Source organism: Thunnus thynnus, chromosome 16, assembly GCF_963924715.1.
Source record: "Thunnus thynnus chromosome 16, fThuThy2.1, whole genome shotgun sequence".
In the NCBI taxonomy this organism is placed as follows: domain Eukaryota; kingdom Metazoa; phylum Chordata; class Actinopteri; order Scombriformes; family Scombridae; genus Thunnus; species Thunnus thynnus.
In genome coordinates, this window is record NC_089532.1 from 8391304 (window position 1) to 8412944 (window position 21641).

Below are 21641 nucleotides of genomic sequence, written 5' to 3' on the forward strand. Positions count from 1 at the left end.
ACGTTGATATAACAAATGTTGTTATTCTTTCTTTCTTATCTTTTCTTACCAGTATTTGTGTTAAAAGGGTCTCATGTGGCTTATCTTTACTTCTTTACACTAGTAGAGTACAGTAGAGCCTTAATGTCCCAGAAGGGCAATTATAGACATCAGCCACTGAATAATACATATAGAAAAGTACAACAATAAATTAAACAATATGAAAGCTTACAGCAGCAAGAAGACGCCAGAGACCAGGGGACTTTTGTTTAAAAAGCCAAAATCTGTTGAAATAAATGTCCTCTTACACCTGTTAGTGCCCCCTTTAACCAACAGACTATGTTAAAACTGATTTAATAAATGTATAGAACAGTTTTCAACACTGCACTGTTAAAGCTTAGTTAATAAAAACAATCTTCAGTTTGCCTTTTAAAGAATAAATTAAGTGTTGGCATGGTGGATTTTGTGATTTGGGGGCAGCAGGCAAACACTGCGTTATTTTCACGCTTTCTCACAGTGGTAGAAGAAGCTCTCAAAACTTTTTTTCTATTTTTATAATATCACACAGTAAAAATACTGTAAAAGTTCTGCATTCAAATTTTTACTTAAATGTGAAGAGTGAAAGAGAGGTATTATCAGCACATTTGTTCTTAATTTTACATCTGTTCAAGGTGGAGCATTTCATTCTAACTATTTTATATAATGCTGTTTAATCAATAATAATGCATAATATTTATATATATATATCTTTCTGTTTCTAAGAAGCTTGTTTAACTCTCTGAACTTCAGTTCGCGGCAGTTATTGTTATTCGTAGTGTTTTTTCGGCGTGTGACGCTAAAGCCGGAAGTTAGAGCGGCTAGCTGACGTTAGCTTAGCATGCTTGCCGGTGTTTCGGTTTAACCAGTGACCGTGTTAGCTGGTGACTTTCAGGGGCCTGTGGAGTGGTTGTCGTGGTGACGGCAGCTGATGAAAACACTAACAGAACACGTAGGTGTCCTCCTAAAAGTCTTATATACTTGTCTGGTCCTTTTTGTATTACATTATATAAATTAAATGGTTTCGCCAACAAGATATATTCATATTTCCCAGCCCGCCCATGAAAACCAAATGCCCGACCAGTTGCTTTCCTCTGGCACCGGACTGGGCTGATCCACCGGTGGACCAGAACGCAGTAACAAACCATTGTAGTTATTTGGTTAATATTTAGTTAAGACCAGAATTAGATTTTCCTTTGACTCCAGTCCACTCTGGTCTTTAGAGGCCGTCATTCTGTCACAGAGAGTAGATAACTAGACAGCAGGCTAAAGAATGACAGCTATATCAATTGAAAGCTAGCTAGTAAAGCTAAAGCTAAATTCACTTACTGAATCTTTTCCCAGCTGTTATCTATAACTAAAAATATAAAATTTGATAAACCGATATGTTCAGCTTGTTATTCATGATAATTAAAAGAGGCAGTAGCCAAATAAAGACAAGATGGAGGAAAAAAACCCAGCTAACGTTAAACTCCTGCTAAAGCTAATTAGCATAACATTAGCAGAGTAACAGAGGCAGAGGATTTGTTTGATTTTGTGTTTTTAAGCTGCCTTTAAATTACATAAAAACCTGATATTTTTATTGTTATGAACAATAGCTGTATAATTATAATACATTTCATTTCTTAAACTAGTTCAAATAGACAAGAAAGCTGAAAGCTGTAGGTAGATATATCGCATTTTTTCCCTCTCATTCAGGTCGATGGCATGGGGTTAATATATCAGCCCAAAATGTATTTTAAAAAAGGAATTATAGCCTTTCTATCTGTTATGTAGTTTGCTGACCAGTCTTAAAACTTTAAACCTATTTGGTTGTTTTTGTAATTACTGCTCTCTGTTATTTAGGACAGAACATCCTTCTGCATTACTGAACTCCATCTGCTGAGGAAGGCCAATATTTGTGGTTGAAAGCTCCATAAACCACAAAGTAAGTGGACCTTGCTTTGAGAAATTTTATTTCTTATTTCTTATTTTTTGACTTTTTTACTCTTTGGAGCAACAACACATTAGATACATCATATGACAACGTATGAGCTGAGAGACAGGACACAGAAACAAGGTCACACAGTTACATAGCTGATCAGTCGACAACACTGAGACTAAGATTGACAAAAGGGACATTCCAATTAATATAAAATAAATAACTAAATAGAAATAGAATAGCACAAATAGAAAATACTTCACTGGCAGATAAATTGGTTGTTGAGTGTCACGTGTTACAGTCTAGATAGTTCTCAGGGACTTGAGCCGATGTCTTATCATACATGCAGAGACCTCAGGGTCCTTTAATGAAAGAGATGTTATTCACCCACTTAGCATAATATTTTTCCATCTGGTTGATGAGTCTAAATGAGAGGTCTTCATGAGCTGCCAAAATACCCAGCTGAGAGAACCACACCCTGGCCGGTGTCAGGGCTGCAGCGCAGGTGGAGCTCACGCTGGAGGGATGTCTGGACCCAGTCCACCTGCGCTGCAGGGAGGGCTTTTAGGAGGAGAGGACCACCCAGAACAAACAGGCTTGGACAGAAAGGGATGTCTGATTTAAGGATCAGTTTGATATTCTCATGTAGGGCTGACCAGAATGTTTGCACAACCGGGCAGGACCACAACATATGGAGGAGTGTATCAACGATACCCCCAACACCTCCAGCAATTCGAGCTGTCCCTTAATTTCACCTGTAGGGGGACTAGTATACCCTGTTCGTTATTTTGAACTGCATTAATCTTGTTCTAAGTTCCTGTGATGTTTTCGTACATTTCTATAAGATGTTGTTCCATTCTGTGAATGAAAGATTGAGATCAGGCTGACTTCACATTAGAGCCCTTACCATCGCTTTGGAGCCGTTTCTAAACAAACTATGGTAACCGCTCTCTTCAGAGACGGAGGAACATGTCACCCCCGTGTTTTTAATAGTTTTTGGACAACAACAGAGGTCTACAGCACAGAGGAATGGGATATATTAGACTTTGGATACACACACAATACTTCTAAGTAGTAGAGTTCATTGTTGGTTTGGCTCTGCACATGAAATTTGTTGACAATAAGAAAAATATCTGTCTCTCCAGGATTTCGCAGAGGATTTTTTGTGATTATTGTGGCCCAAAACGCTTGATTTTGCAGCAGCTTTTCTCAAAAATTGTGATACAGTTTTATCTTTTTTGCAATACTTTATGTGCTCTTATTGGGGGAAAACTGAATTGGGGAAAAATTGCAAGCAAATTGCAGGAAAATAATGCAATTTTAAAAAAAACTAGTCTACTATCAATGAAGAATCATATTTAATCACCTCCTTTGATAAAAAAGCATACTGCATGTCACAGGGGCTCAAAGTTAAATAAAAAAGAAAATACTGTACTTGAGTTCCATTTATAAGCCTTTTTAAAATAAACTTTCACCCCAACATTAGCACCACATAAAATCTGTCAATAATGCCATTAAAATAAATTAATTAACATAAAATTATAGTTTCATTTCCAAAGTGCACATTGTTATGTTTGAGGTAGTTTATGTCCATCTTTGCTGTATTAACAACACATCAACTTGTATTCTTCTCACTAACTGAATGCAAACCTCATTTGGGAACATTTGGGAATTGTTTTTCAGGGTCTATGGCATCATTCTTGTTGACAGTTGAGATTTATCCATCTTCCACCTGAAACCTTGCTGAATACACGCTGGGATGGCGTAAGTTACCATGACACAAAACGTGACAATTGGGCCAAATCACCATATATATATAAATATCATCATATATATATAATATATATATATATATAGACTGCTTCAGCCTGTTGCTACAATACGTCAACATTGCTGCCATATTAGACCAGGCAAGATTGGCCTGTAAACAGATACAGGTAAATGGGGGAGCTCCCACATGTACTTGTATTTGTTTACAGGCCAATCTTGCAAGCTCTCGCAAATACTGTGGAAATTTCTTGAATTTGTGTTAATTATTGCGATCGCAAAATCACAATTCCCCGGAGGGACTGAAAGTATAGAAAGTCACCAGCCTTATCCTTTAACTGTCCTCTCTGTATTCACACTGTGGGTGCAGATTTTGTTGACAAAAAAGACTAAAGTGGCTGCTTTTCTTCCAGGTTTTTGACCTTTAACTATCTTAAGAAAATCCTTAATCATAAAAACAGTCTTGAAGAAAAATTCCAGCTGCACCATCCAAGTGAGAAACACTGATCACAACAGTGAAACTAATGTACAATTTAAGAGCAAACATGGATGCTTTTCCTCAGCGAGCGCCACCTCCTTCCTCCAACACAGATAACATGTCTCTCTCTCTCTCTCTGTCTCTCTCTCTCTCTCTCTCTGTCTCTCTCTCTCTCTCTCTCTATCTCTCTCTATCCCCTCCGAGCTCCACAGCTGTACAGGAAATCAGTCATCCACCATCCACTGCTGTCGCCATGGCAACACAGAGGGGGAAATCCATTCTCTGTTTCTCTGTCACCTCCCCCTTCTCCATCTCCTTTCTTTTGTCTTGTTGGATTAGGTGTAGCTCAGTTCTGACCATTTTCACGCAACATTTTCCAATATAAACAGTTGAGGTTATCTTGTGGTGACCTTAATAATGTTTTCTAATGTTTGATTCATCAGCAGCAGACAATGTGGTGGTTTAATTTTGTTTAATTTTCCATTGAGATCTTTTTTTATTTGTTATATTCTTCATTTTACAGTTTCTAACTGATACATCCATGCGTCTTATCTCCTCATCTATGACTGTGTGGGTGTGCGGGTGATCATTTGAGCCGATTGTTTGAGCGTATTAGGTGACAGTGTATCTCCAGTAGTGCTGACCTCTTGGTAAATCCCATGGGGCATTGGGGCAGGACAGGCGGAGCGTCTCGGCTCGACTCGGGCCAGCAGCTGCTGGAGGAGCCAGATGGTCGCAAATCAGAAATGAAATCCAGGCCCTTCCCCCGCTGCCTGCGTTCAGTCGTGATATCCCCACCCCACGTGCACACGCACACACACACACACACACACACACACACACATACAGTACATACAAACACTGCTCGTACAGGAGTCAGGACCATTCGAGCATCCTTGATCCCCCTCTTCACCCAAAATGACACCGTCACAAAATGATTTTGATTTCCATGTTTTAACCTCAGCTGAAGGTTTACACTGTGCTTTATGGGTTATTTAGCAACCTTTTTGGCTTATAAAACCCCCAAAAGGCATTCAATCTGAATCCAAGGCAGTTTTTTTTCTTTTTCCTGAAAAGCTGTCATGTATTTCAGTTCCATCCTGACACAAAACAGCATTATTTATCGCAGCAGAAAAGGCAATTTTATGGATACTGAAGTCACCACATCTGCCCGTGTCCTCTTAAACGTGGACTAACAGCACTTAATAAACCAGCCTATTAAGCAAAACAGCTGCAGTGACACCACAAGGGTTAGAGATGATCCCCAGAGCCGATAATAAAACATAGTAATCAGATTACAAATAAACAAATCTCTGGATTTATCTCATCTCCAGTGATGGAGGGAGGGAGGGGTCACCCTGTCACTGCTGATGCTCAACAAGGCCATAACACAGTGTAGCCGAGGGCAATGATTCACAATCAGGAGTACTGGAGTTTCCAGTTTAACCAGTACATTTACAATAACCAGTAAGCTTCCCATCAACCTGAGTTACTTATACACACCATGTGTTGCTATTGAGAGTGTGTGAAAACTATAATGAGCACAGAAGTTAAAATAGAAAGTAATTGATTAACAGTTGCAGTTATAGCTAAAAGTAGCCTAATAAACAAACAGTTAAATATATTTGGGTAATGGATAAATGGTTGAAATAGTTAGGCAGGCTAATGGATATAACAGTCACAATGGTTAGCTAAAAAAAATGGATAAACGATTCAAAATAATTGGTGGATTGGTTGAACCAAAGCAACCTTAACAATGATGATTATATTGTAAGAAAAATCAATCAATCAGTATGCATTTTTATATAATTAATAGTGTTAAATACCTCCAGTTTATATCCATTGGTAAGAATATATTTTGAACATGATGGATGGATGGTGGCTACTTGAAGATTGGGAACCATTGGCCTTTGGGACCCAGGAAAGGCTATCAAAGATCACTGTGGTTTCCTGGTGACAGAGGCTTCCTGTGTTCGCCTCCACAGGAACCATGACTCACTAATTCTCCATCTTCCTCCTTTTCTCTCTGTCCGTGTCTGTCTAGATGTGCACTGTTACTGTAAGTTCATGGAGAATAACATCTGCATGAATGGAGCTGAGGAAAATGTGATTCACAGAAAACGTGACGTTCAGACTGTGGAACGATGAGTAACGTTCGCCGATTTTTACCTGCAGGCAAAACACACGAATGCATGAAAGCAGATGTACAGTTTGCTCATACAAACACAATCGCATAGATATGTGGATACATTTAAACATGTCAGTAATATACAAGACAGAATTCACAGACTAGGAAGCTCTCAGATAGTGTTCAATCCTCATAATTTGTTATTCTAATCATAGGAAATGTAACGTGAAATGTACAAAAATACACATAATGACAGACAGTCGTGCTAGTTGATGGCTGCATTTTTTAAGGGAATAACTAAATCCTGTTCAGGAATATATTGACACTATTCAAGTGAGTCATGCTCATGACTAGTCACATTTAACGTGTTGCTGTTGTGAAATTCCACCAAATTTTGCAGGATTGCTCAGAGTTTGTTGTGTTCCTGTGATCTAAATTTGGTAGCAATGGGACAATTTTTTCAAGGCTTGTGGCAATTTCTATAAAAGGCAACCAATTACAGGAAAACATGTTTTTTTTTTTACAGCCTCCTGGAAAAATTTAACATACCAATTTTGGTAAATATTTTGTGAACTAAACACAAAGCAAAGCTCAGGCTAACGGGAATGTAAGTTTTGGTAATAAACCCAAGTTTGGAGAAAGTGAAACGTTGACCTGCTGGTGGCGCTAGATGAAAAGTCAGGAGATCAACAAAATTAGTATAATTCATCCTGAGGGGGGTCCATGATTGTCTGTACCAAGTTTCCTGACAATCTATCCAATAGTTTTTGAGATATTTCATTCAAAACCACAAATGTCAACCTCATGATGGCGCTATAGGTAAAGTCAGGGAGTCATCATAGATATTTCAATCTGGACCAACAGACTGACATTACCATCCATAGAACCATGTCGCTAGCAGCTAAAGTCTTCCAAAAATGAAAAACAAACAACAACAACAACAACAAAAAAGTAATTACACAAGATTGTACTGAAACCTGTTAAGTACTTTTTGCGATATCCTGCCTACAAAATACACATATGGGACCAAAAACATAATCTCCTCAGTGAATTTAACACCCTCTCTGGTGTACACACACAAGCTGCATGCATACGCTCACACACTTCATCTTGTTGATCTCACCCTAATTGAGCGTATCCTGGACATGCAGAAAATCCTCCGCACATAAACACCCAGATGTGAAAGAGCAACGTGAGTCCACATACGGCACGCTTTTGGTTTGTTGTTGTGTTGTTTCCAGCTTTGATGTGTAGTTGCTGGGGCACTGTTTCTTTTTTTTTCTTTTTTTTTTAATCTTTGATGGTTTGCTGTAACATACAAGTGGTCTAAAGATTAAAAAAAAGCCTCAACCTCAAAAGCAGGGACACATCTAGTGTGTGCAGTGAAGGATGTTGTTGTTGAGGGTTTTCTCATGCAAGACCTGAAGTCATAGAGCCCTAAAAACGTGAGTTAAAGAAGGAAAAAAAATGAGCAGCTAAAACTATGAATGTATGAATATTTATCAAGATGGGGATCCAGCTAGTCTAGCTAGACTGTCAGCTGTCCTGGTATGTATTTGTTTACTGTAGGTGTTTAGACAGACAGTTGAGGCTTTTCCTGTGGACCTCTGGGAGATGGAGGGAGTGTGTCTTGATAGCAGAAAAAGAGAAGACAGAAAGAGAGAGCAGGAGAAGGGTAGTTTCTTGCAGCCTGAGCATTTGGCTGAAGGGTGGAGACTCAGAATAGCAGTGAGGAGGGAGGCAGGGAGGATCTCAGCTGGAGCAGAGAGAGAGAGAGAGAGAGAGGGAGGGAGAGGCATACAGAGAGGGGAGTGTGTGTGGATGTACTCGCCTGCCTCGCTGACTGACTGACTGACTGTGTGTGTGTGTGTGTGTGTGTGTTTTGTGTGTGACAGAGAGAGAGAGAGATCAGGAGAGGGGAGAGCGCGTGGATACTACTCCACAGGACTGGATGTGTTTGCCGTCACAAGAGGGGAGCACGCACACGTAAAAACAAAAAAAAAAAAAGGTAGGATTTGTTTTAATTTTTTGAAGCAGGTATGTTTCTTTTTTAGTTTCTGTGTTTGGTGGCATCTAGGTTAATCGCATTCAAAATAGGGTGTGTTCCAGAGGAGGAGGGTTTTTTTTTTTTTTTTTTTTTTTTTTCATATCCACGCTGTCGTTTTTTGATGCCGCTGGCTGGTTTACATCATGGAATCCCCTCCTCCCTCTAAAATCTCTAAAAACCTCCTTGCTCTGAGGTGAGTTGCTGCTTTATTTCCCCCCCCATCTCTCACCTCCTTTCATACATGTGTGAAAGGGGAGAATGGACTCCCTTCCTCTCTTCTCTCTTCTCCGCCACCACCTCCTTCTTCTTCTTCTTCCCCCAAGGATCGGGCAGATCTTATAATGTGGAGCCAGAGGAATTAAGGGCATCTGTTTCGGGGGGGAGATATTTGCAAGAGCAGAGGGGATGAAAAAGAGACAGATGAAAAAAAAGGGGGGTGGTGGTGGGGGTCGGGGGGGTTGGGGGGGATGTGGCAGACAGTAGGGGATGCCAAAGACAGAGGCGGCAGAAAACCAGAGAGGAATCCCACAAGACTCCCGTGAGGTTTTCCGGCCATTCGCAACCCTCTCACCCTCTATACCACGAGGAGAAAGCAGTCGACCACACACAAGCTCCGTGTAGTGGTTGTATCAAGCAGATGGCCGGGAGAGGAGGAGGAGATGGTGGTAGAGGTGGAGGAAAGGGGGGGGGGGGGGGCGTTGATGTTTTTATGTTGCTTATAGACAGATACAGTCTCTGAGAGAAGCATGCATACGCAGGAAAACACACAGACGTGTTGTTTTTCCCACTCTCAGCTCGTTTCACGAAGGCATCGTCGCGCACAACTCGCATTAAATCATCCAGTCATGTGTGTGTGTTTTGTTTTGCGTGTTACATCTCCAGGCCTGTTACAAACACACACAACAAGTCAGAATTACACAATAGCTCCGGTCGAGGCGGCGCACAGCGTATCTCGGAAAGCGAGTCGCTTCAAGGCCACAGACCTTTCCACACACGTCAATGTTGAGACTAGAAGAGCAGTTCACAAAGTATTCAAAGATAAACAAGACACATTCAGAGCACAATGGAAAATGTTGTCTGTTACAGATGAGGGAGGAAGGGAGTGAGGAAGAGGAATTATGGAAGAGAATGAAGTAGAATAAGTAGCCATCCACACCTTATTGACCACTTTGACCTCTCCACTCCCTTCATGGCCTTCCACCAAAAAAATCCTTCCAAAACATCAGGAATTCTCCGAACCGAGGGCTGGGTTTCCTAAAAGCATCTTTCTGGCTGAAGTCATCTCTGTGTGAACCTGTTTGTTTGAACTCTTTTTTTAAAAATGACCCGTTTCTCAGAGATGCAAAAGGCTTCAGAGGTGAAGATGGCATAAGGTCGGATGGATGTTGTCGCACTCGAGGCTCCGACCTTTGTACTTGCTGCACTTGTTTACCTCTAACGGTGTTGATTTTGAGTCTTAAGCTCATTCAACCGTACGCTTGTCTGTCTACAGAGAAAAGAAACCTCCATTGCTGCCTGTAGGACTTCTGAGGAAAGTCAAGTCCCAAATCTTGTCCGCCCAAGCCTTGTGTCAAGTGCCAAGTCATTCAGGGCAAGTCTTCAGTCTACCAAGTCAAAACTTGTGACTTGAATGCTTCTGGAGATTTGAATGTTGCTGTCAAACCTCAAGTATGACTTGACTTGTGACTTGGAAGCAACATTTGAATCTCCCTTTTTTTGCGTTTTCAGGGGGTCAGTGCTCACAACTGTCAAATCCAAGTTAAATTCTGGATGAATGTAAACTGCGCATGATAAAATAATTTAATCCTGCAGTATTTTTGTAATTACTCTCACTGCCAGAAGAGGGAGACAAAAGTCCCGCACTCCAGCTTTACAGTAAGTCTGACTCAAGTCTCGAGTCTAGCAGACTTGTTTTTAAGTCCTTTGGGACAAGTACAAATCAAGTACCAAGTCTTGCCCAACCAATACTCAAGTCAAGTCAGGTCTATAGAGAGTCAAATCTAATGCCTGTCAAGTCCAAGTCTCAAATGTTTTTTATGTGACTTGGGTCTGACTCAATCCAACTCTGAAGTCTAGCAAAGACTTGAATGTTTTTGCTTTCAAGTCTCAAGTCAAGTCTTTAGGGAGTCAAGTCTCACAGCTGTAAATTTAAGATCTAAATCCTCATTTTTATGTGACTTAAGTAGGACTCAAGTCCAACTCTCAAGTCTACTGTTTTTAGGTCCTTTGGGGCACATCCAAGTTAAGTCTCAGGTCTTGTCCAACCAAGTCAGGTCAGGTAGACACTTTTATTATAAGCTGTTGTCACATATGAGTTCCAGACAGCGAGCAGTGAATTAGGTCCTGACATTGTCTGGAGTTGCCCGTACACATATGAGGCACACAACAGGAGATTGTTCGTGTCAGACACGTTCTCACTTATTGGAAATACTCCATTTTGTTTAGAAGAGGGGTGGTGCCTGGGTAGAGCGTGCAGGAGGCAGGACTTGATGCAAAAAACACGCTGCGGTTGTAATTTGGCGTTTTTAAGCTTTTCACTAGAAATAAAAAAGCTTTTATTTTATGAAAAATCACAGGAAGTCCTCTCTCCCATTAGCCGTAGCTTCACAGCAGAGCGTTCAGGCCAAGTTAAAACAATGCTGGCCTGCTATGTTTATCCAGCACCAGCCGCATGATAGCAACGTCATCAACATGTCCACTCGCTCGCTGTGAATTCTCTGGAAAATTACCTGCTGTATTCACACATGGACTCAATCGGACATTACACGCACTTTGTACTAGGGAGTTGGCAGGGTAAATTCCAGATAATGTCCAGAAAATTTCAGGGATGCAGTGCATGTGTGAAAGGGGCTTTCCAGTATGTCTGAGTCAAGTCTGAGTCTCAAGTCTTCAGCTCTGAAGAATCAGCTCCATGCAAGTTTCCGACAGTTTGGATGAAATCTATGATAAGGATCCTCCCCAGATACACTTTCCTTACTTCTCAAGTAAAGTTGAAAGAAGTCAGGGTTTGAAATGGTCCAAGCAGCACACTCACTCTCTCAGCAGAATCTAAACAAGCCCGGATGTTTGTAATATTGTTAACAGCCCAGGAGTCTGGCCTTGTTATTCTTGGCATGCTGATTGGTTCCAGAGGAAAAGTATGTTTATGCGTCCTCACTCAAGGCAAATGCAAAAACCCTACTGATTCCTCCAAGTTAAAACACAGAGAAAGAGAAGAGAGATTAACATACACAAAAGCTGTCATTTGTGTGACACACAGGGCAGGAAGTTAACCTTTCAAACTTGGCAACCACACCGGCGTCTTTCAAATATGATTTCCAGAGTGGAAAATAACCTCCACATGATGGCTGATTTCCTGCCAATGTGGCCGGTTGAATTTAAAACAACCTTCTCACTCACAACCAAAATTTCACCAGCATTATTTGGCGGAGGCTGGTGTTAATTTTCCACCCTGGTCACCCCCAAAACACATGTTTTTTTTTTAATGTTTCTCCTGCTCTGTAGCCATTCCTGCGACAGCAGTGTCATGCATTCTTTCTACCCCACTTACTACAGCGCTGTTACATAACACACATATCAAAGGTTTTAAACGCAAGGCTTTAAATGTTTCAGGAAAAGAAAACCACTTGGTCACCGCTTTAATCTAACAAAGAAGAAACATGCCAGGCCCTGATCGTTTGATTTAATAAACATAATAGACCACATTTGCGCTCCCTGGAGCAATAAGCTTCCTCCCTGCTGCCTTCTTGACTCCCAGGGGATGCATCATTTCCTGGGCCACTGCCTCCTACCCTCCCCCCATCTGGGGCCTAGATTAACCCCCAACGCACACACACACACACACACATATATATGCATACACACTCAGACCACAACCTCTAAGATGGCAGGATGGGCAGGGCATGATAAGGGTGGCACAGATGTCCGGGCTAATCGAATGATCACAGGTGGTGGTGGTCTGACTGAGAGGCAGCAGCAGCACGACGGAGGAGGAGGAAGAGAGTTTGGGTTAAAGCACGATTTAATGGAGGCTGATATATCTAGAATGAAGTGCTTCATGTCAAATGTCAGATCTACTTTGGGAAAACAAAATGTTACCTGATGTTAGTAATTAAGAAATGCACATATGAGTGAGTGCTCTAAATTTGTAATATTACATCACTGTAAAAATGGGGAGGGGGGGGTTACAGTTCCTGAAAAACATTTTATTCAAATCTGCATCTTACAATACACAAAGAAACACTATTATCTGCAAAAATTACAAAGATACTTATTTATTCACAGGAGAGATTTCTGTATTTGTGTTTTTTTTCTGTGTTCTTCTCACTGAATCGAAGTAGGTGGGGCTCTGTCGGGAAAAGCCTCGCCATTTAATTTTCACATCATTCATTCATCCTGACATCATGCTCGTGTTAAACCGTTTCTTAAAGGGAGGGCTGGTCTTCTTGCTCTGTTTAACCCCCATCGATCAGTAACAAGTGACGTAACCTCCCTTCAAACGTCATTTTCAGTCTGCGTGGAAGCTGTGGTAGCAGTCACTTGGAGCAGTTAACCAATTAACCTCTTATACTGATATAACAGTTTTTTGTAATATTTCTGTAAGTCGACTTACGACGACTTGTACAGCTTCATCGATTTCACCCACACTTGTCACCAGCTCTCTGTCCATTTGTCATGAATGTAGCTAGGTAGCTATCTAGCTATGTAGGAAGATAATTCTTAATTCTGTCTATTTAATTCTGATTGGACACAACACCTAACCTGACCTATTAAATAATAGGTATAAATCAGAGATGTCTGTGATGAATGAGAGGCAACTGATGTCAATGTTCCAGTGACAAACAAGACGATTAATTGAAGTTCAGTACACCAACAATCAATCTGACTTTTAAAAGACATACAATAGATGCAGATATAGAAAAATAATTTAAAAGAGACAAAAGAACATGTGTTAATAATGCTAAAGAAGCTATTATTATTATTACTACTCACTTACTCTCACTTTTTAAGACATTTCAAGACATTTTACAGCATAAAACAACATTAGCACGACACTGTCATTAGCTCTCGTTGTTAGGAGAGTAGTGGTAGTAGTACAGCTATTGTATTATTAGATGTCACAGTAGTTAAAAGTGCAAATATGACACAAATTACTTTTCAGAGACTTAATTTCCAACATGATATTACTTAAGATCTAGTCTGTGGAATTGTTTGATTGGTGTTTTTCAGTGCTCTATATCTGTCATCTGTTTAATGTGTAACACAGTGCTGGTGGCTCCTGTGATGTGAGTCTAGAGGCCAGCTCCAGCTCCAGGTCTGCGTCTGTACTGTAGCGTTTACAGAAATAGTGATGGAGCAGGAGGCTCAGCTGTCCCGCTCAGCGTCATCTCCCCAGACGATCATGGCCTGACAGCTCTGCTCCCTCTGTGTCCCTCTCTTTCTCTTTGTGTTTATGTGCAGAGGGAGGCGGTGTCCTTTCTCCTATTCAAGGGCAGGGATCCGTGCTATATTACATTCAATAGTCAATATCCTCTTGATCGTGTTCATTAATAACTCCGGAGGTCAGTTTTATGTTACTTCTCCTTGCTGCGGTCGCTGTAAAAGCCACTCTGGAAGAAGATATTACCATCACATCTCGGCCTCTTTTATCTTCCTGATAAATTTTATTTCCGGCTTTTATTTATTTATTTTCTCATTCTGTGTATCCTCTCCTATCCATTTACAGCTCTGTAAATCTTTGTCTAGCTGAGTGTGCCCTTTACTGCCTCTGTTTCACGGTGACATCGCAGAGTGTACCTCATTGTCCTATGACACACTGGGGTATGGTACAGTCACTCGCTCAGTCACTGTTAGATGACTGAACTTTATGCATGTGTGTGAGCTTGATTGCATACTCATTGCACCACTGCCGTTTTGACATTAAAGTCATAATTGAAAACAGGCGTTGTCTTCGGATTGATGCTCGTGCATTTCTGAAAATCCGCAGTGGGGTTTTGGATTAGTTTTATGTTTTATAGTCAAACACAGAAAAGAAATGACTCACTCAGCACAATAAATGAGCGTGTCAGCTTTTTATCAAAACTGGAGTCAAGAGGTTGCTGTGTGATAAACAGAACTGCACCCCCTTTTTTCTCAAGCATGACATGTATCAGCCCTATTTAAAGGGTCAGTTCACCGGAGTTATAAGAAAGTATGCTGTATTTTCTCACTTACGTCTCATATTGTCTTCTCATGTATATAGTTTTTGAGTAACTCGGATGAAACCTCTCAGTTCAAAACACCTCCAATTACTGATTTTCAAGACACAAATTTCGTTAAACCCCTCCGCCGAACAGTGATTGTCCAGTCATAGTATCTTTTTTTACCCTTTCCAAAACCAAAAAAGCAAAAGTGAAAGGAAAGGATTAAATTGTGTGTTTATCTGCTCCAACGTAACTGCAATCGTTAGCATATCTGGCTAACTAGCATGCTACCGATAGTAGTAACCTTGGTTTAATTACTTCCCAGGCGAAGGAGCGTATCATTAGCAAACTACATTAATGTGTGGGATCAAAGGTTATGTTAAAAAAGCCTTGTTCACAACTAGCACATCCACTCTGTCATATTTAAAGTGGACCTATTATGCTTTTCCTTATTTTCAGTCCTATAATATAACGTTACAATGTCAGATGTTCATGTTAAAAGTGGCCAATGTGTCAAATAACGAGGTAAACACATATAGAAGTAATCCCTGTGAGCAAAAAGCACCGGCTTCAGACTGCTCTGAACGCTCGGTTTCCAATATTTTTTTCTACTTTCAGCCCGAGTTGACATCGGCTCGGGGCGGATTTCCTTATGTGGTCGTCTGCTCCGCGCACAGCACATCAGTTCACTGCTCCGCTCCGCTAACATTATGGGATTTTCTTGTTTCGGGGATAGTCACACTGAGCTGTGACTCCATTATATAGCAGTGCAAGGTAAAATAAGTAGTTTACCTGTTGGAGGTGTGCTGGTTGTCTGCAGCTCTTCATCAAACATCATCATCACTGTGGCTGTTTCTGCTTGTACTATTCCTCCCTGCATTATTTCTAACTGATCCGCTAAGCAAAGAGCTCCAAATATCTCCATATTTCTTTCGACTGGTTTTTAGCGTCGCTAACAAAGCTCCGCTAATGCGGTGAGGAACATGTTTCACTTCCTGAAATTTCTTCACAATAAAAGTCTCCCGTTATTTAGTCATTTTAAAGCTATTAATTTTAAAGCAGTAAAGCAGGAAATGTTGGGTTTCCATCGGCGGTAACTTAACACAACTCTGACATGGCTGCCCCTTGGCAGGCTTCCAGAAAGCTGGCCAATCAGAACAGAGTGGGCTCATCGGGAGGGGGCCTTAAAGAGACAGGAGACTGCTTGGTAGACACAGAGGCTGAACTGAGGGGCTGCATAAGATTAATAAGGAGTTTTTTGAACTGTGAATCATGCAAAGCTACTCTAGTGGAGTCCAAAATAAAAATATAGAGCTGGAAATTAGCCTAATAGGTCCCCTTCAGCCACTATGTGGAAGCGGCCCTGGATGCTATCAGAATTTAGGGTAACGTTAGCGGCTCTGTCCTGCTTTCTATCTGATTTACACTCCAGCAACCTCAGCCTATTTTACCCAATATAGTGTCATCTTTAGTCCTCATCATAAAAGCCTTTTATTGTGTAGTGTGAAACATAATGTTAGAAAATATGAACAAGTAATCTAAGCAGTCAAACAGGATCATGTTACAATGAAATAAGAGTCTAATCTTACATTTTCCCTCATACATACAGAACTAACTAGCTCTACACTGCAATACAAGAACAATGCTGGTTCTTTATTTACATATCTTCCATCAGGAGTGAGAGTGAGATGCTGACTTTTTGTTGGACATGCAGCTAGAATGATATCATTTATGTAGCCGTCACATGTAAAAGTCCTTTTACAAGATCCTCGTTTTAAGACAAGTCAGCTGGAAACATTACAAAGTCAGTTTTCAACCAACTCATGGAGCTAGCTAGCTACAGCTGATAAAATATTAATTTCTGTCATTTTTACTGTCACAGGTTAGAAATGAGAAGCCTGTTTTTGTCTACCTCATTCTGAAATCAAGGACTCATTGTTTCAAAAATTACAAAGAATATATGTGCATATGTGCTGTGCAAGAATGGAAAGCTCGACAGGCGTAAGAAACGGTCAGTTGTTTGCATACTATACATTCTCATATACAGGAGGAGGTTTATGCTGACCTCAAAACTTATCCACGGTTATCTCTGAGCAGGGGTCCCAACCTGCCTCCCTGCCCTCCCTGCAGTCCCTCACAGGTTAATCACTGGCTCTCCAGGGTCCAGATGGCTGAGCCAGGGACAGATTTTTAATTACCACGCTCTGATTTCACACCCTAGGCATCGCAGAGGACAGGAACACTCCCTGCCTCGTTGCCTTAATTTCTCTCTTTGGATGGTGTAAAAAAAAGGCAGGATAATAAGGTGTGCACTACAGAAAGAGAAAGTAGGATAAAGGGAGAGGGAGAACAAAGCGGAGAGTCAGCATGTGTGGGAGTACGTGAGAGATCGTCACTCTCGACAGGCCAGGAATTATATTTTCCACACCAGGATGTTTCCTGCAGCGCTAAATCACCCTTTAAGGCAGTGACACCCAGAGTCGAGCAGCAGCTATAATCACATCTGTGGAGGGCCTCATCACAAACACAGACCCCCCGAAAACCCGGAGGAAGGGGTTCAAAACAGCTTCAAATGGCAGGGGAAGGATGGCAGAGAGGGTCAGATTGATTGGGTGGTGTTAGCAGCAGGACGGAGCGTGCTGGGGGTGTTTCAGTCCCATCACTGAACACCTGTCTGCCACACAGGGAGGAACAGGAAGCAGAAGGCTGGAACACAGGAGAGAATTGGATCACTGGTCACGTCCAATAATGCATCTTTCTGTCTTTTTTCTCCTCAGCAGAGTTCACTTCGAGATGCTTTACTGGCATAAAAGTAGAGAACAATATCGCCAAAGCATTAAAATAAAAATAAAAAATGCTGGCACTCTCTGTTTTAACTCTCTCTGTCTCTCATCCCCTGATCTTGCTGCTGCTCTGCAACATAAATATGATGACACAAACAGTCCCCAGGAAAATCAAATTCAGCAACCATGTTTTTATTTTTTAAGAACAGTCGGCCTTCTTGCCCCTTTTTTTGCAGAAGCAGCATACAGTAAACTGATGTAAGAATAAAAAACGTGAAACACAGAAGGAGAGATGTAAGAGTGCAGTCAGGACTTAGATTGGACCGACTGGTGCCATTAAAGTTTATAATTTTACAAAAATCACAAATTTGAAAGCTTTTTAAAAATGTTTGCACCTCATTATCTCCTTTTAACAGATTTTCATGTAGAGCAAAAATTAATGGAAACTAGGGCTATGAAATGTCAGATAATAGACATTTGAAGAGTCAAAGATAATGTCTTAAAATGGATTTTTTTTTAACCAACAGTCCAAAACCCAAAGATATTCAGTTTAATATCATGTATGACAAAGAAAAGCATTAAATCATCATATTTCAGAAGTTGAAAACAACAATTTTATGACATTTTATGTTTAAAAATGGCTAAAACAATTAACCAATTATCAAAACACAATCAAAATTCCAAAAAAACTTACATGTTTGAAATATTAATTGTTTAATAAATAAATAATAAATTATATGTGATTAGTAAATGGGCCAAAATATGCAAAGATATATGTCAACTGTGTCCAAACAGCAGCTCACAACAACAGTCAACTGTATAGTTTTCCAGGGAAACTCCCACATATGAATGTGAGTCTGATGAGTGACGAGCCGGATGTCTCGTGCTCCGAGCAAATAAAAACCTGTTGTGTACTAGTCACAAGTTACAGGTCATGTGACACTGACTGTTTGTCATCCGGGAAGGTAATGTCAATAACGGTGACAACTGGGACATGCTGTGTTTTTCACACTTGCTGTGTGTAAATACAGTATGTTTTTACTCACATGTAAAAGAAATATGGGAGTTACTTGCAAAACTTTATATACAGTTAGCTAGTTTAGCCCAGTGGTTCCCAACCTAGGGGTCGGACCCCTCCAAAGGGTCACCAGGTAATCTGAGGGGTTGTGAGATGATTACCGGGAGAGGAAAGAAGAAAAAACAAAGTTCTGATATACAAATCTGTTTTCAGTTTGCTGAAATTAAGTATAAAGTAGTGTGAAAATACTTAAGTAAAGTACAAGTACCTCAAAATTGTACTGAAGTACAGTATAGTAAATGTTACTCTCCAGCACTGCTCAGGGATTTGAGTTTATAAAAGTAGATTACATTTGTCTTGTGAAAACCCAAAGGACAATCCTGCTACATACTGAAGCACTTCAGCTTATAGTTTAAGAATCGCTGCAGTAATAATAACATTACACATCTTGCATAACACTGTAACAGTGTAGATTAATGGCTCCAGTGAATCAGGAGTGGTGACAATGCACTACAGTAAGACGGCCCACTCGTCCTTTTTGTTTGTTTTAAAGTCTAAGCATTTTCAGCGTCACTGGATTTGTCCGGCTCAGAGTTTTGGCTGATGTTGGCGAGGTTTTCGTTAATGGATGCCTCAGTGTAAGGACGCTTTAACGTTCTGTGCTGCCATGATTTACGATGGGTGGAATTCCCTTCCTCTGCAGATCTCCTCATGCAGGGTAATTGGCCCATTTATCAGAAGCAGCAGAAAAATGGAGCTGCAGAGTCACAGATGCATTAAGAATGAATCTGTTGGAGCAGAGAAACGGAGAACGAGGGGCAGATAGAGGAGGAAGAGGAGAAGAGGTGAATGGGTCAGAGCCAACAGAAGATCAACTTAAAGGAAAAGTTCAGGAAATACACTTATTATATTTCTTGCTGAGAGTGAGATGAGATGATTGATACCACTCTCATGTCTGTATGCTCAATATGAAGCTATAGCCAGCAGCTGCTTAGCTTAGCTTAGCATAATGACTGGAAACAGAGGGAAACAGCTAGCCTGGCTCTGTTCAAAGGTAACAAAATCCACCCACAAGCACCTCTAAAGCTCACTGATTAACATGTTATATCTAGTTTGTTTAGACCGTACAAAAACCAAAGTGTAAAAGACAAGTTGCAGTGTAACCGGGGGTCATATGTGGGATTGTTTCTTGGCTGGGAAAGGTGACTTCCTGAAGCCACCACTCCCAGCCAAGAGACAGCCTTGCAGTTTTCTCTAAAAATTCTTTTATTCATCAGCGAAAAGTCCTTAAAGCTCGACTGAAGTTTTGTTCTGTTGCGTTTCTCCATCAAGTCAAGCCGAGTGAAGTTTGTGAGAGCGAGCTGTGACATTTGGACACACAGAGGCTACACAAGCCTGAGTGTAATTTATCAGGAATGCAGGAATGAATGCGAGCAGAGTGTCTTCCTGATCTGAACGCTCCAGTCTATGATTCTCACTCTCTGTATCTGTTTCTCTGTATTTGCAGAGAGCCGGGGCGAACACAAACTGCTGACTGAACTTCAGGCAGACACCGGGCCAGAGTGCGGAGGAGTAAGCAGACAAGGTAAGTCAAGACAAGAGGAGGAGGCAACATAACACATTCAGTTTCATAATATTACAGCATAAGTGCACAATGATGCACAGAAACTGGTGCAAACTGTGCAACAGCAAAAAGATGGTGAAGCCTTTTTTTTTTTTTTTATGACAAGAGTTGTCAACAGCTGGCACAGTTAATGCCCGTGTCCATCTGAATGCATTATTTAACAGCGCCCGTTGGGATGTCACAGTTATCAGTGTGTTGACACCATGTGCAACACCTCAGGATGTTATTTTGGGCAGCCGACTGATAGGAAGGAAGGACAAGAGCTTTCATGATGATATAAATGAGCAGAATATAATAGCAGCAGTGAAAGTTTATCTTAAAACAGAACTCAGAAAAGCATCTCTCAAAGCTAAAAAAAAACAAAAGATAGACAACAACCTAATCTATTTATTGTTCCTGTTAGCAGTTTTTAAGGTACTGGCTATTCCTCCTGGAGTCAACACACACATGGGCATCTGCTACATGCCATCATCTCCTCACCCATCCCTCTCCAGATAGGAAAATGTCAGGGTGGCATTTTCACACGCACCACTGACAATAAGCATGAAAATGACTTTGTAGACACAGTGACAGCTCTGCTAAATATCTTATAACGTCTTTTATGTGCTGCTTTTTTTTTTTTTTTACACATTTTGCACAGAAAAGTTCACTTTTTGTTTTGCAAATATAAGTGAACTGAAACACAAAAGTGATTTTAGGTGTGTTTTTTTTTTTTTTGGCATTTTAAGCCACACTAGCAGAGCGGCTCTTTTTAATTGGAACAGCAATGTCAGTAAATTAGCATGCTAACACGCTAAACAAAGATGGTGGAGATAGTAAACATTATACCTGCTAAACATCATTGTGTGAGCATATCGATTAGCAGTTGCTAGCATGCCTGTGGCTTCTAAGATTTATTTGACTTTAAACCGGCTCTAATCAATATTTTTTACAATAACATATAAAATGGCAATGTGTAATGTCAGGTGTCGCTTGAAGTGATGAACCTACAGAGAATTATCAGTGACTCTGCAGCTCCTCTCAGCTTTACAGAGCTTTATAGCGAGTTTCAGCTCATTGTTTAGCTGTCCGGCTGCAACTTTACTGTTTTGGTTCATTCTCACAGCTCTCATAGTGTTGTTTTCAGCTACAGCAGAGAAAAAGCTCTAAAAATTTTAGCATTTAGCATTTAGCAGCTAAAGAGATATTTCCCTCAGGAGTCAGTAGAGAGCAAAACAGAGCTAAAAGGAGAGTAAATGTTCAACTTACATTCATCAGGCGGACAGACACATGACCCCAAATGAATGATAATGTTGCTCCATAACTGCTGGATGTGTAAATAAGCGACTGTTTGCTAAAAAGTTTAACATATCAACTTAATAAGTGATAATATATCGGTTTTGTGTTCACAACTTGTTTCCACTGCCCCCAAGTGGCCAAAAAAAACATTTAATGCAGCTTTAAGCTGTGTGCAGGAATTAAGTGTCTCTTGATCACAAGTCTTTCATTTCGATGGAGTTTAGCTGCATCCGACAAATTGTTTTGTGTTCTGGTCAAACTCTCCAATGACAGGAGAGATAACCAAATCTGAATTGGTTGTTTCTTTCCTTTGTCTGCCAGCTGACATTATAAAATCATCGTCTCTCCTTGTCTGTTTCACACAAACTAGGCTATTGTACCACAGCGTCTGAATATTTTC

The 21641-nt window shown here is 40.6% G+C and overlaps 1 protein-coding gene across 3 annotated transcripts in view; it reads left to right on the forward strand.

Moving 5' to 3' along the window:
* Positions 1-887: 887 nt before the first annotated feature.
* Positions 888-21641, forward strand: part of LOC137200479 (guanine nucleotide-binding protein G(I)/G(S)/G(O) subunit gamma-2) — a 28184-nt gene continuing 7430 nt past the window's right edge. The window contains exons 1-4 of one of the 3 annotated variants that reach the window (XM_067615353.1): positions 888-967; positions 1861-1942; positions 8205-8317; positions 19847-19924. The gene's annotated coding sequence lies outside the window, so the exon portion shown is untranslated. Of the gene's footprint in view, positions 968-1860; positions 1943-8097; positions 8318-8458; positions 8550-19846; positions 19925-21641 lie in introns of those variants that run through there. The other 2 variants (XM_067615352.1, XM_067615354.1) reach the window with 2 other exon arrangements.